The 14624-nt window shown below is 33.3% G+C and overlaps 1 protein-coding gene across 1 annotated transcript in view; it reads right to left on the reverse strand.

Moving 5' to 3' along the window:
- Positions 1 to 14624, reverse strand: part of LOC129739041 (irregular chiasm C-roughest protein-like) — a 557100-nt gene that overhangs the window by 337154 nt on the left and 205322 nt on the right. The gene's annotated exons all lie outside the window — the stretch shown is intronic.

Below are 14624 nucleotides of genomic sequence, written 5' to 3' on the forward strand. Positions count from 1 at the left end.
ATTTTTCGATTATTTTTCCTATTAAGGAGAATGTGGCATGCTTCATATTTTTAAAACTAGTACTGGACTCCTATGAACGTAAAACATGGTTGCAGAAATTAATTTGACTACTTTAAATTTAATTTAAAAATCGATTTCATCGATGTTCAGGAATTGATGCTTTGGGGTTACATTGATTAGTCTCCATTTTGATGGTTTTAACGAGTTTTCGGTTTTAACGAGTTTTTTCGAGGAAACACTTTCATAATTGTTTACAAATTCTAATTTAACAATTTCACCTAGCTTTTTAACGTTTTCTTTTCAAAACATTAATAATCGAAAAAAAAAACCATAATGCTGCATACATCTAGGGGCAAAAATTAAATTAATTGCTAAATAGTTTTAGCTTCGAAATACAAATCTAATTATACTTTCACACATTCCCCTAGGCCCTCCCACTTTTTCCATTTTCATTTTTTCTTCAAAGTTAACCATTGGATAGGATTCATATGTATTTGTCCAATAAGGGCTTACTCTTGGAAAATGTCCATTCTTTTTAAATATCAAAAATTTATCATTAAATGACTATAAAAATAGCACTATAACTATACATATACAAAGAATAAAAGTTTTTTTTTTTGAGATTCAACCACCTGTTTGCTTTTAAATACTTTTTGATATCATCAGGAGAGCTGTTTGTTTGCGAGCCTTGAAAAAAAAAAGATATTTTTAGATGTAGACAAACCAAATTTTGTCTATTTGATACTCAATTAATAGGCTTTCAAACGTAGAAAACAGTTTTCAAAAATTCAAACCATAAACTTAGTTATTGATGATAATGTGGAAAACTTGATTGATGTTAAAAGTTAACCCGGTGATCAAAGTTACCCCGTTTAACGGTACGTATTAAATCTCTAATTTAAACAGATGTAATTTTTCCTTCTGTTCCAGTAGGACTTCGCGGTTTTTCACGTAGTTTTCGAGATCGTCGTCAGTTCGTGGAGTTTTCGATGCCTTTATCTCTCACCCTCTCATCAAGAGCATCTTCTGTTATTCTTAATAGGGTAACTGCTTTTTAGCAGAACTAGAATCTAGGGTTACCATATGCTGCTACGCCAAAAAGAGTACATTGAGAAATATTTTCAAAATTGTTAAGACAAACGCCATTTATTCAAAGCCATGATGTTTTAGGTTATTCAAATAGCGCCAATTTGTTGCAAGATATGTGACTTAATTGACAAATAGATAAATAAAGTTTTAATTAAATATATACTGAGAAACCACTCGAAAGTTGATAAAAAAAAATTAATTTTTAAATAGTTTTTTTATAGGCGTAATTTTTCACTCTTCCAAAACATTATTGCTGATTCGTTCGCATTTGATTTGTGCACTATGTTTTTGTTGTTGTTATGCATAATGCCTACTGTTCAGGATATCATTGCATACTAAAAGGCGCTAATTTTGAACGAAAAATCCAGATTGAAATCGTTATTCCTTTCATAGGAATCCATCCTTTGAAACATTTAACAAAAGAAGCTCAACTGAAGTGTTTTGCAACGAATGAATAAAAAGTAGGAGTTTTTACAATTTATAAGAATACTTGATCTTCATGTATCAAGAGGACATTTGGTAAAATTTTACAAAAAGAAGAGTACGCTCATTTTTCGATCTAAAAAGAGTACATGTACTCTTAAAAGAGTACGTATGGTATCCCTAAACTAGATGGCTCAATTCGACGCAACTTGGAATTAATCAAGCCGTATGAAAAGGAGTTATATCCGAACGATTTTATTCTATTCATCGAATAGATCTTGGTTTCTGCTTCCTAATGATGATTTGTAGAATATTTTTGAGTAAATCCCAATAACTCTTCACAGAAATTTTTTTTTGAATATTACGTGTCACTGAAAACTGCAACCTTTGAAATAAATCACCTGTAATTAACAAACCCGGAAATTTTAAATTGTTTTCCTTGAAAGTTAACAAAGATTCATTTATTATTACAGCAAATGTCCTGTAAAAAAGTTGTACACTAAAAATTAAATGTCACGTAATAATGTATTCGACCTGTAAAATTACGGTAAATGTCCTGCTCCTTTTTGTCACAGGACATATGCGTCATTTTAATAATTTTTGCTGTGTAGAGCTTTTTACTGTAGAAAGAATTCTGTTCTTGAGCGGAACTATTTCGTACTGTCAACATCTTTTATTACCCTCATTCTTAATCTTTATGTAACTGTGAAATCTTCCAAAAAATTCCATCTCTAAATATTTTCAAGTTTAAAAATAAATGTTTTTTACGTTAATAACAGAAACATTGCCTTCCAAAGATGTTCTTAAAATATCCTTTCAAATTTATTTCTTACTTCAAAAAAGATATCAAATTTCCATTTATGTGATTTTATCCAAAAATTCTGTTATGAATTCCTGTGATGCTATTTCCTTTGATTTCATTGAAAATTCAGGATAAATAGGTTTTTTTTATTCAAAGGAAAAATCAGTCAAAGTAAGAAGTTTAACTTTCATAATGGACAAAAAAATTAAAATTTTGAAAATCTATTCAAAATTTAAATATTGTGTGTAGTTACACTCTGTATTTCGGCAACCTTGCTCTAAAAAACTCACTCATAGAATAAAGCTGATAATATTCTCACGTTAAATTTATATATATATTAAAAAATTATGGAAACATTAATTATTTAGCTCAATTGATAAAACAATTATTTTCCAAACCGATTTCCATAAGTTTGAGCTCAAGTGAAAACATCAATCACAAGGTAATCGGATAAGTTTTCAATACCAGGCCACCAATTGAATCGTTACATATTATAAAATAGCTGACCCGGTATGCTTTGCTACACTTTGTAGAATTGATGAAATGTGTGTCAAAAATAATTTGAATTTTTGTGTATTAGTGTATCGTTTTCAATTAAAATTTTAACATCAAGCACAACCTCTTTGAATGAAACCTGCTTATTAAAGTTCGAATAGTAATGAAAATGAATACTGATTCTAATTCTCAAATAATGATCTTACTTTATTGGCTTCATTCGTTCTCGAATTATGCCAAAAAATATGAATAAAAGTCTTCCTCTTCCGTTTAAAATAAAGATATTATAAAAAATAAAATAACAATCTTCCTCCTCCTTCCCGTCTTCCCTCTGAAAGAAAGAATCAAATCTTGTATCCAAAAAAATTAACTTTTTGTGTGCCTAATTTGGAACGCTGTGACACCAATTAAAGGGATTTTTGGTTCTATTCGAACTTAATTTTACATCTTTTCTGTCCCTAAAGCTGTGCTGCACATGTACTGCATACATTCAGGGGTAAAATTGCGAGTGAGACATAAGGCATAAGGCATTCAAAATTTTGACAGCATTTTGCTGCCTGTGAAAAGTTCTTTTAGCCCTTTTTTTGAAAAACTTAATATTGGTGGAAAAGTGTGCAAACACTGCCAAAAATGTCCACAAAGCTCAAATCAAACATTAGAGTGAGCAGATGATCGACAACTACGGTTAAGGGTCATCAGGTAAGTCAAGTCTCATACCAACGTTTTTAATTTTTAATAAGCGAAAAACTAAATGTAGATCGCTGTAATGTCCTAAAAACTTTTGTCCGATAAGCTAGAAGTGTTAAGTTATAAGTCAAGTTATAAGTCATTCGAACCTAACTTCAAACAACAAATTTTTGCTTGTTCCATAGCTTGTAAGCTGTTTAGCCGGTACCGAGGTCCTGTGACAGATGATTTCTGATGAACGAAAAACTTATTAAAAACCCTATTGCAAACAAATTCCAGCGTTTGAATCCTATACCATGTATGCTCGTGGCAATGTCCCTAGTATATTGAAGTATGTATTTGATGGTTGTATTGTAAAAAAATAAAGATTTTCTAAGATTCTGCTCTTGTGAAGGAAACAAAAATTTTCAAAACTTTGGTTTTCGCTGTTTTTAAAATCCTAAAATGAGTAATCTTGTAGGTACCCAAGGCCGTGCGAACGCGAAAGGGGGGGAGAGGTTTAGGGGTTTAACCCCCCCCCCCCCCATGGAGATTTTTTCGCAGTAAAATTTTCTGTACAAGAAATGAATTTACAGGGAAATCACTTGATCCCAAATGGTGTTTAAAAATAAGTGTTGACAAACATGTCAGAAATTCGGCTCTTCTCCGGCGGAATTTCGTCTTAAATCACTCTCCAGTCTTGAGACATTTCATTTCACGGCTCTTTATGACGTTCACGAATTGAAACCAATCAATTGTAGATTTCGATTTGCACTCCAGTTAATACCTTTTGTATTGAAACCCAATTCTTGACACATAAAACCCTCAGCTCGTGTTCAAAGTGGGTTTTCACTAAGAAGTGTAATTAAACAAGTTCAAAATTTGAAACCAACCATTTGAACTTCGAAATTCATTCATAGAATACTAATTTTACACATCATAAGTTGGTAGCCACTTACGATAGTCAACAGATTTAGCTAAATAAAAACAAAATCCTAGTATAAATAGATGACTTTATAACTAGCCACTTTGGTTGTAAAAGAGGGGAAAAGTCATTCAAAATTTTATGCTGATATGAAATATTCTTCAAGAAACCAATTTCAGCCTCTATTTTATTTTGTGTTTCTCGTTCTTTTGAATCCTAAACTCCATATCCAAAAAGTTTTTGACAAAATTTTCAAGGCTTCAAATTTCACATTTTTCCTAGGTGCAAAGAATTTAAGAGAAGATTTTGAATAATTTGGGTGCCATAAATCAAATTTGCAATAAGGTTTTAGTCTAAAGGGTGATACTATCAAAATTTGGTCAATATCAACTTGACGTATTTCTTTCAATTTTGCATTTAAAAAACCTGAACACCCCTCATTTTGAAGGTGTGTGTGTGTGTAGAATGTTGCTCCTATTTTGATTTTGGAATTCACTCTTCAGTTGTCAGAATGCCGTCCAAGGAAGAAGAGCAGCGTATCAAAATTTTGCTCGCGCGTCGCGAAAATTCGAGCTACTGGCACGCAAAGCTGGCAAAATCGCTAAAAGTTGCCAAATTAACCGTTACAAATGTAATTAAAGTGTTTAGGGAACGTTTGTTGACTGCCAGGAAGTCTAGATCGGGGGGAAATCGAAAACCGGAAGCCGCTGAGAGGACAGCCGGTAGTTTCAAGCGAAACCACAATCTCTCTCTCCGAGATGCCACAAATAAGCTGGGTGTATCATCTACAACCGTACATCGAGCCAAAAAATGAGCCGGACTATCGACTTACAAGAAGGTAATGACTCCAAATCGCGATGATAAACAAAATACGATGGCCAAAGCGCGATCCCGGATGCTGACGAAGTTTGACTGCGTGGTAATGGACGACGAAACCTACGTCAAAGCCGACTACAAGCAGCTTCCGGGACAGGAGTTTTATACGGCAAAAGGAAGGGGAAAGGTAGCAGATATTTTAAAGCACATGAAACTGTCAAAGTTCGCGAAGACTTATCTGATTTGGCAAGCCATCTGTGCCTGTGTGTGGCTTGAAAAGCAGCATTTTCATAGCTTCCGGGACTGTCAACCAAGAAATTTACGTGAAAGAGTGTTTGAATAAACGTCTGCTGCCTTTCCTGAAGAAACACGGTTGTTCCGGATTTGGCATCTTGCCATTACGGTAAAAAGGCCATGAAGTGATACGCCGCCAACAACGTGCAGGTGGTTCCCAAGGAAAAGAACCCTCCCAACACGCCAGAGCTCCGCCCAATTGAGAAATACTGGGCTATTGTCATGCCAAACCTAAAGAACACCAAAAAAACTGCTAAGGACGAGCAGCAGTTCAAGGCAAACTGGTTTTCAGCGGCGAAGAAGGTGGACAAGGTGGCTGTACAAAATCTGATGGCAGAGGTTAAGTGTAAGGCCCGGCAATTCGGATTTGGAAAAGCGGAAGCCTAACTGAATATTTTTCCTGAATTTTATGCTAATTAAACTTGAAAAAGAAGTATAATTTGATTTTTTAAATAAACGATTTCACCGATTTACACGCGTTTTCCCTTGAACAAATTTTGACCATATCACCCTTTCTGCAGAATCTTATCATAACAACAATTCCATAAAAAAATAAGAAAAAAATAGATAAAAGAAGCAAATTGAACAAGAAAAACGAAAGAAAAAAGAAAACATAGAGTAACCAGAAGCAATAAACAGTATGCCAACGGATTTAATTGGAATCCAAAGTGTCATCATTAATTTTCTACTATAGAGTCTATGTCCAGATTTATGGCGCGTCAAACTGATCTATTGTGTGCGTCATAGAGAGCAGGACAACCTCATCATCATTGCTTCTTTGGCGGCAGCACGCTCTTCCAACGTCATCGTTTGTTAATGCGTCATCATTCAGACGAAAGATAAAGAAAATCGCCGAATTTATGGGAGGCTCAGAGAGTAGTGCGACCGTTTCTGCTGCTTCCTTGCAGAAGTTGGTTGTGTGGTCCTTCGGCTTGTGTCCGAATATAAATCTTTTACTGCCGGCCAAGTGACTGGTCAAGGATCATACCGGAGAGCAGATTGACAAGGGGTAGTAAGGCTTCGGATAGAATGATGTTCTCGGCAATGCTGGTCGTCGGCTGTGAGTAAGATATATATTTATGACCCCTTGGTCTAGCATAACGAAGCCTGAAACAATAGCAATTAAGTGTCGCATCGTCCAATGGCCTATGTTTGATTAAGGCCGAGGAAATATATTGTTTCTTGAAGCTTTTTTTGAAATTTGGATGTTCTAGACTTTAAGTTATGCTGAGATAAGATGAATTAAACACCAGACAAACAATTCCTAGTTGAAGTGAAAATTTTAATTACACCTTGTTGAAACAAACATCAGCAAAATAATACCGCAATTCAGTGTAAAAGCCTCCTGGAAAAAATCGCTACAAGTTTCTATTTTCTTCAAAACATCAAGGCATTTTTTCCTGTTTTGAACCCGGAAAACACGAGAAAGGCTCAACCCAGAAAACTCACAACCGTTGCTCTAGGGTATAGAACCCTTAAAATTGCCTTCGTTTTCCAATTTCTGTGCGGAAACCACTCCAAAATGGTTATTTTGCTATTCTGCCCGTCGGAACTTTCTTCGGAAGGCAGCTGAGAACACACGAAAATGGAAGCAATTTTCTTGCTTTTCTTTGCGGAAAATGAAAATTCATACTCGACATTAACTGGAAATGAAATTATGATTTCCTAGTGAATGATTTTATTTATGGTAAATTTTGATGCCTTTTCCCCGGGCCAACGATGAGGGATCCAGGCCCAGCAGCATCCGTCGGGTTCCGTGCGAATGAAGCTCTCTATTTTGCCGCCCCATCCAGCTTTCATTAGCCGGTCTTGGGTTGAGCGAAGGGCGACATCAAAAGTGGAGAGTTAGCTTTTATGCTATTTGGCAGCCAGAATTGAGGCCACGAAAAGTACTTTCACACGAGTTTGCAACCCCCAAAAATAACACAGTCTGTCGGTTTCGTAAAGTCGACCGGGGTTGTGATAAAAGAAAACACGGTGACTTACAAATAACCTCTTCCTTCGGTGTGTTTTTTTCCTGTTCATAACCGAAAGGATGAAAAACAAAACTTGTTATGCAGTGATTGGCAAACTTTTGTGCTAAAAATGGGGGGTTTTGGAAATAGAAGGATTTCAGGGAGAAAAAAAAAGGTAGTATCGAGACACAGTTGTTTTGGAGACTTGGAAAATCTTACTAGTTTGATTCCTATGGAGACTTTTAGTGAAAAATAACGTATAAGATTTCAATGACATTTATAAAGTAAGCTAGAAACATAAAATACCGTTGAATGGAGTGAATCGGGACAGTTTTTGGACTATTTTCGTGTTACTTCTGTTAAATATAGCTCTTCATGCGTATGATTAGCTTCGAATGGAATATTTCATTAACCTTCACAAACTGAATAAAAAAATAGTTTATAATTCCAATCATTTTTTTTTATAACCATTTCAGTTTTTTACACAAAACGTATGAAACAGTAGGGGAGAATGAGAATTAAGCATTTTCATGGGACGCAAATTTGTGATATTTTTAAAGTTAAAGAAGACTGGACCCGTCATGAAAGCAGACGTGATCCTTGTTTATTCAGGGTGCTTAAGCCTAGGCGAAAATCAAGCAACATCTGATGATAAAAGGTCCGTTGACTATTTTTGGCCAAACTAATTCTCATTTCGCAGTTTATGTGTCAGATAAAAAGATTTTTATAAGTTTGTATACTTCTCAACATGAAAATCAACAAGTTTCTGGCAAACATTAATTTATTTATTTATTTCGCCAAACATCGTACACAGCAAAAATTATTTCCTGTAAAATTACGCAAATGTCCTGTAACAAAATTTTTTTGGATCATCAAAATCAAATCAAAATACTTTAGACGGTGGCCAGTCAATTTGTCTACTGAAGAGGAGCGAATGCCAAAGTAGCTCGAAACGTATAGACAACTGGTAAATCTGTTTTATTCTTATTAAAACTCACCGAAAAACGTCGATAATTTCGAAGAATAGATCTTGAGTTTAAGGTTTTCAACGTTTTTAAAATAGAAATATGGATTTACAATTAAAGTTCAAGAACAAAAGGTGCATAATTTTAGGCTACTTTAATGATCCACGTGATATATTAGGGTTTTTAGGTGGATCATATATGCTCTTTTGGGAAGATAACAACATATAGGGGGTGCAAATGAAAAACAAGAAATAACAATAAAAAACATGAAATTTCATCACTTCATTGACCACAAACTAATACGATCCTATTTGGAAAAAAACTTCGTTGGTATAGCCAACCCTCGGAAGTCTAATTATTGAAATTTTTTAAATTTTCATTTTTGCCTTGAACAATTGGTCGCCATGACACTTTGCCACTTGTGCCAAAAAAAACAAAACATGCCGTTTTTCAATATTTAAAATTACGAACTTTTAAAAATATTTCGAAATATTTGGTCATTTTAGAAGATGAAATCCTGAAGCGAAAGTTTTTTTTTGGCGGAATGATTTTCATGAGTATTGATAAAAAGTTTTACAAGTAGAAAAGTACATTTTGTTCCCAGTGTACCACCAGTGATCCACTTTACTTATTCGAAATTTTATTTGTTTTAGTTGAAATCTAAGTACATTGAAAAAACTGATTCTCACACTCGTGCAATGGTACTCTTGTCCTTACCTTTAGATAAACCACAAAGTGCATAGGCAACCTTCTCCATGTCAGCATTTTTATTTAAAAAAAAAACTATGAAAACTTGTAAAGTTATTGAACAATAAATAACGAGTTGAGTGGAATTCGAAAAAAAGATTTTTGCGCAGCTTTTGATCTGCCGAGCAAAACCTAGTGAATTGTTTTTTTTTATTTTTGTGCAATGTTTCTTTACTCATATCGATACAATCGGGGAGAAAACGGTGTTGATCTAAAGCGCTTAGTTAAAATGCAAGCTTTACAAAGTTGTGGGTTACCTGTGCTACCATGAAAAGGAAAAAGTTAATGAATAATGAAATAGAAACGTTTTAGAATTTAAAGTTTTTTATATACTTGTGATGTCATAACGCAAAAAGCACAGATTGCAGTATTTTTTGGTTTTGTTTGAATTTAATTATACATTTTATTTGTCAAAAATTATTTCAAAGAAAACAGCACCCCAAACATTTAGGGGTAAAAAAATACTGCAAAAAAAATCTACCAGCTGAAGTCATAAAAAAACATGTTTTGATGGATGAAATTTTGAAATCAACAAACGCGTGATGCAAAAAAATCATATTCCAGCATATGGAAACGTGATTTATATGGCAAATTTTAGATTTTGGATTTTGATGTATTTAGTCCAGACTGCAGGGCCGGATTAAGCCATCGGGGGGCCCGGGGCAAATTTTTCTCGGGGGGGCCCCTATGATTTTTTTTCTAAACACTATCCTACAGAATACAAAACATTTTTTAAGTGTAAAACAACTGGAGATAAGTTCAATATACTCTTTTCAAATAGCCATGTTGTCTGTGTAGAAGAAGGTTTCTGGTATCTTCAAATAAAAATTGTTAAGCAATTACGTGCAAAAATTGCGGAAGAGTTTAGAAATTTCTCAAAATGAAAGCTCTGATTTGAGCTTTCAAATGCGAAATATAATCCTCAACTTTTAATACCCCTATCACCAACTAAAATTCTCTGATTTCAAATAATCACTGGATAGATATTTTAAATGATTTTCATTTCATCTTTGGGCGTCAGGTTTGTGCTTCATCGAGAAATTTTCACCTTATGACAATTGGAAAGTGTCATGAAGATTTGAAATGAAGAATACAAAATTAAAATATTAAATAAACAAAATAATTTAATTCAAACTCCATCCATAGAGATCTAGATATAAGTGTCTAAGAATTTAAAACTTTGAATTTGGTTATTTTCAGAACCACAATTCAGTGTCTCAAATCTAAATCATAATTTGAAATCAAGTTTTATGAAACTAAATATGAATTAAATTTAAAAAAAGATATTTTTTTTATATCTTTGAATCACAAATTTTCATGAGATGTTTATGAATATGATTTTCATCAGATAAAAAAAAGTTATCAAATTGTTATTCTAAATGTGGCAAAAGTTTCATTCGATGCCCCTAAAGCCAAATGAAAATCCTTACAGAATATCCTGACTGACATGTTTCGATAAAAAAAAATGAAACTTTGAGGTGTTTTTCCTCATATTTTTCTTATTTTTTTCGAATTCGGTTTACATTAATTTTGTCCAAATTTTGGGTTGAAAATTTTGAAATTCAATACCAAGATATTGATGTTCTCAGTCCGAAAAATGCGGGAGAACTTTTTCACTATTTACTCTAGAGGGCCCCCTTAATTCATGTACGAGAAAAGCTATTCTAGATATTATTTCACGGGGGCCCCTTTAGTTGTTATATTTCAAGTTTTCATTCCGATTTCCTAGTTTCGATTTTTTTTCATAGATGTGTAGAAATTGAAGTAGTGTGATTAAAGTAATTTTGTAGCTTTTTTTCCCTCGGGGGGCCCCTTGAGCCGGGGGGCCCCGGGGCAATTGCCCCTTTTGCCCCCCCCCCCCCTTAATCCGGTCTTGCCAGACTGGTAACTAAATTATAAAATATTCATTTGAAAAAAAAAAGGTGATTGCCCGAAAAATATTTTCACAGTGTTGGAATTGGAAAATAAAAGCATCATATAGTTTGTAGACGATATCATTAAGCCAATCCGACATACTGGGTGAAGTTTTTAATCACATCGGAAAATTTAAAAAAATATACACCTAGGTACTGCTCGATTTTTAAATTTTCTGAGATTCAAAAACTTCAAAAACTATCTCACGATGTGAGAAACTGTGTCATCATCATTTTGTCATCATTGAATGATAAATTTTTTACATTATATTAAAATAAAAAATGATATTTACAAGCGATCTACTTTCGATGCGACACATCACATTTGATAGCTCTTAGTATTCCTCAGATTTTTATTTGTGTCATTAAAAAGTCAATAATGAATTTGGAGGGTTCATCAAGCAACCAAAAGTCGCATAAAACAGGTACAGAAACGCTTACTCAGCCCCATCATTGATATGAAGTCCGTTCTATGCAGCTCAAAATTTAAGTTCTTATTGATACATTCAAGTTTCAAAACAAGTCTAAATGATCTTCTATTCAGCTTCCAGCGGCCTTTTAATTCAGCTCCCGAAAAAACGTAAAATAAGCAACAAATCTCTCTCTGTCTCAACTGCACCCTTGGCATCGGCTCATATCACCTGCTTTTGATTATTTACTATGTTCTGTACATGGTGCCGCCATGATGCCACGCACCGGATTCCGAACTCGACAAATTGCTAAAATGCTTTTTTCTTACATTTCCTACACCTATATCGCATCAGAATGGTCACTCAATTACCAAATTACTTATTGGAAAAAAAATTTGCCCGACTTGGGAATCGAACCCTGACCTTCTGGTGAGTGAGAATCGAAAATGCTACCACAAGACCACGCCTAGATGTTGTTCTATTAACTCAGTGGTTTTCAGAGTGGTCCATAGCGCCTCATTGGGGGCGTTGAGAGCTTCCAGGGGGCGCACAGTGGTTCAAAATAAAAAAAAGTGGGAAAAAATTATTAAAAAGCTATTTTGTTAAAGATTATAGGCGGATATTTGAAAAAAAAAATAAATTAGATTTATTTCAAAGTTTGCTGTTTTTTCAATATTTGCTTAAACGGGGTTTGAGCTTTATACTGGGAAATTTTATATTTTTCAATTATTTATGAATATTTTTGTTAAAACTAAGTATGGACTCCTAAATTCCTGTAGGTTGGTTGGATAAATATTAAAACTGATGTTTTAAGTTGGATTTGCGTATGTATCGAAGCAGACAATGCTTGGTTTACTCTGTATAAATACTTTAAAATTTGCATTTTTAAACCAAACAGCGTTCCACTCAATGACATCGTATTCAAAATATAGCAAAAACTAGCAGCTGATTTTAAGATATGTTTTTGATGAGACTTTCACCTATCCAACGGTGTATAATTTACTACGGCGATCGGCAGCGCAAGCTTTATTTCTGCTTCCGAAAAATAAATAGAGTAAATCAAAAAATGTTTTCATCTAATTTCGGGTTGTCAATCAAGCGAAACTTTATAAGTTCATGCTAGTAAGGAACTTTTTTTTCTCCAAACTGTGAATAAAATTATAATACATCACTTCGGTACTAACAATTATAAATTTTTAAAGATTTATATGCTTTTTTATGTTGTTTTGTACAGAGAATATAAAATCCTATTTTTAATTCTTATGTTTAAGTTGTCTTTCATGTTTGTTTCATAGAAGGTGTATAAAAAGTCCTAGAAAATATCTAAATACATCATAACGTTCCTAGAATATTGGAGATTCGATTCCAGCATAAAAAATTTGATTATCGATGTCTTGAAAAATGGACTTTTTTCCGGCTTTTTGGGGATTTGAACCACTGTGGGGCGGTGAAATTTGTGGGGCTTTCGAAATGCTGAGGGGGCGGAGAGATCGTAATTCCCATTTTCGCGTAGTTTGAAATAACAACGAGTAAACTCGATGCAAAACGATGAAATTACGTTATAGAACTAAACATCAGATTCAAGACTAAAAAATTCATAATTTCACAGAGCTGCAAGCAAGTTTTTGTTCCAGTATCTCAGTATTTTTTTTTTTTAAATGTATCTAAAAGATGTCTTAAAATTGTCACAAAATTTTTATACGCTCTACATATTGATTTTGTTTTGGGACTTATTTTAAATGGCAATGCTTGATAATCTTCTTAATGTATTGTTCCAAAAAATCTGCGAAACAGGAAAAACCTTCGAAAAAATCGGTAAATTAGGTAAATGAATTTTTATTTCAAGTTCTTATTTGTTTATCTTTATTTCAATCGATTTAAAAAAAACTTTTAATCCATTTGATTATCACCAACATTGTCGGAATTCAGTTATTAGAATCTAATTTAAACTTTAAGACCCGCATACTTTAAACGCTGCATTACTTTGAACTAGACTTAAATTTAGATATAAAGTTTTTTTTTTGTTATTTTACCGGCTTGACAGTAATTTGTTTGTATTGAATAATGCAAATGAATTGTGAATATCTATTGTTTACAAAAATTTAAGATATATGATTTAATATCAAAACAAATTAATGAATCAGTTTAAGTAATTGTCCAGGAATTAAGTGTTTATTGGAGGTTTGAAACAATATGAGGCCCTTGGATCCAGAACGGATAAGTGCATAAAGGCTTATTTCGAGGAATCACGCATTTAAGTTGTTATGTTTAGTCATTGTCCATACATTTTTTCTAAAGTTTGCATTTTTCCTTCGAACGAAAGAATTTGTGAATAATATTCAAAAAATCTGAAAATTACGAATTATGTTGATTTTTTAGTTTTCGACTGTATGTTTTGGTACTTTAAATTAACGGCAAATCAGTCCAATTTTATTGAATCCAAAAACATTTATTTTTGATCCAACGTTTCGGTGTTGGTTAACACCTTCATCAGGGATCCTGTTAGTAATGTGTAGTTTATTTTTAACAATAAGTAAAGTGTATAATGTGTGTTGATTTCTTAATTTCTTGCGTAACTCACAAAATTGTTGATTCTGAATTGCTTTAGTAAAAGCGTATTGTCCGGATGTGTTGTGGTGGAGTTTCATTGTGAATGTTAACCAACACCGAAACGTTGGATCAAAAAAAAATGTTTTTGGATTCAATAAAATTGGACTGATTTGCAGTTAATTTAAAGTATTACGAATTATAGTTTGGAATATGAAGAATCGTTTGACATTATTAAATCTAAATTGAACATTTTTACTTATAGTACCCCCTACCCCTTTGTCTCTGAATGCCTCATATAAATTTGAATGATTTTTGAGTTATGTCTTACAACAACATAAAGCCGAAAGCGAATGGTTTTTCAACGATCCAGATTATAATTTTTTTTTAATTTCTAATATTTTTCCCAGAGGGGCGTTGACTTCGAAAATTTTGCAAAAGGGGGCGGTGAGTGATAATAGTTTTAAAATCACTTTTCTAACTGAAACTTAAACTCGATGTGGTGATTTAATTTTGAAAGCACCTCAATGCACTTTTTGTGACTTAGTAAATCTCGTATTGAGCAGTTTTGTACCCT

This window comes from Uranotaenia lowii, chromosome 1 (assembly GCF_029784155.1).
Source record: "Uranotaenia lowii strain MFRU-FL chromosome 1, ASM2978415v1, whole genome shotgun sequence".
NCBI classification, from domain to species: domain Eukaryota; kingdom Metazoa; phylum Arthropoda; class Insecta; order Diptera; family Culicidae; genus Uranotaenia; species Uranotaenia lowii.